This window comes from Coccinella septempunctata, chromosome 6 (genome assembly GCF_907165205.1).
Source record: "Coccinella septempunctata chromosome 6, icCocSept1.1, whole genome shotgun sequence".
NCBI classification, from domain to species: domain Eukaryota; kingdom Metazoa; phylum Arthropoda; class Insecta; order Coleoptera; family Coccinellidae; genus Coccinella; species Coccinella septempunctata.
In genome coordinates, this window is record NC_058194.1 from 1815043 (window position 1) to 1817180 (window position 2138).

The window sequence follows — 2138 nt, forward strand, 5'->3', positions numbered from 1 at the left end:
CGTAAAAAACTTTACTTGTACCCCTTGCAAACTACCCTTTTTCGACCCTTTTCCGTATAAAACACCGAATTTGCGCTAGGAAGCGCGCAGTCAGCTGACCATAACTTCTATGTTTTTATCAGTTTCAAGATGAGATTTTCACTCAGATGATGGTCAACTATTCAGGATTCATAATCCGTAAAAAACTTTACTTGCACCCCTTGCAAACTACCCTTTTTCGACCCTTTTCCGTATAAAACACCGAATTCGCGATATAAAGCGGCGCAGTCAGCTGACCATAACTTCTATGTTTTTATCAGTTTCAAGATGAGATTTTCACTCAGATGATGGTCAACTATTCAGGATTCATAATCCGTAAAAAACTCTACTTGCACCCCTTGCACACTACCCTTTTTCGACCCTTTTCCGTATAAAACACCGAATTCGCGATATAAAGCGGCGCAGTCAGCTGACCATAACTTCTATGTTTTTATCAGTTTCAAGATGAGATTTTCACTCAGATGATGGTCAACTATTCAGGATTCATAATCCGTAAAAACGTTTACTTGCACCCCTTGCAAACTACCCTTTTTCGACCCTTTTCCGTATAAAACACCGAATTCGCGATATGAAGCGGCGCAGTCAGCTGACCATAACTTCTATGTTTTTATCAGTTTCAAGATGAGATTTTCACTCAGATGATAGTCAACTATTCAGGATTCATAATCCGTAAAAAACTTTACTTGCACCCCTTGGAGACTACCCTTTTTCGACCCTTTTCCGTATAAAACACCGAATTCGCGATATAAAGCGGCGCAGTCAGCTGACCATAACTTCTATGTTTTTATCAGTTTCAAGATGAGATTTTCACTCAGATGATGGTCAACTATTCAGGATTCATAATCCGTAAAAAACTTTACTTGCACCCCTTGCACACTACCCTTTTTCGACCCTTTTCCGTATAAAACACCGAATTCGCGATATAAAGCGGCGCAGTCAGCTGACCATAACTTCTATGTTTTTATCAGTTTCAAGATGAGATTTTCACTCAGATGATGGTTAACTATTCAGGATTCATAATCCGTAAAAAACTTTACTTGCACCCCTTGCACACTACCCTTTTTCGACCCTTTTCCGTATAAAACACCGAATTCGCGATATAAAGCGGCGCAGTCAGCTGACCATAACTTCTATGTTTTTATCAGTTTCAAGATGAGATTTTCACTCAGATGATGGTCAACTATTCAGGATTCATAATCCGTAAAAAACTTTACTTGCACCCCTTGCACACTACCCTTTTTCGACCCTTTTCCGTATAAAACACCGAATTCGCGATATAAAGCGGCGCAGTCAGCTGACCATAACTTCTATGCTTTTATCAGTTTCAAGATGAGATTTTCACTCAGATGATGGCTAACTATTCAGGATTCATAATCCGTAAAAAACTTTACTTGCACCCCTTGGAGACTACCCTTTTTCGACCCTTTTCCGTATAAAACACCGAATTCGCGATATAAAGCGGCGCAGTCAGCTGACCATAACTTCTATGTTTTTATCAGTTTCAAGATGAGATTTTCACTCAGATGATGGTCAACTATTCAGGATTCATAATCCGTAAAAAACTTTACTTGCACCCCTTGGAGACTACCCTTTTTCGACCCTTTTCCGTATAAAACACCGAATTCGCGATATAAAGCGGCGCAGTCAGCTGACCATAATTTCTATATTTTTATCAGTTTCAAGATGAGATTTTCACTCAGATGATGGTCAACTATTCAGGATTCATAATCCGTAAAAAACTTTACTTGCACCCCTTGCAAACTACCCTTTTTCGACCCTTTTCCGTAGAAAACACCGAATTCGCGATATAAAGCGGCGCAGTCAGCTGACCATAACTTCTATGTTTTTATCAGTTTCAAGATGAGATTTTCACTCAGATGATGGTCAACTATTCAGGATTCATAATCCGTAAAAAACTTCACTTGCACCCCTTGGAGACTACCCTTTTTCGACCCTTTTCCGTATAAAACACCGAATTCGCGATATAAAGCGGCGCAGTCAGCTGACCATAACTTCTATGTTTTTATCAGTTTCAAGATGAGATTTTCACTCAGATGATGGTCAACTATTCAGGATTCATAATCCGTAAAAAACTTTAC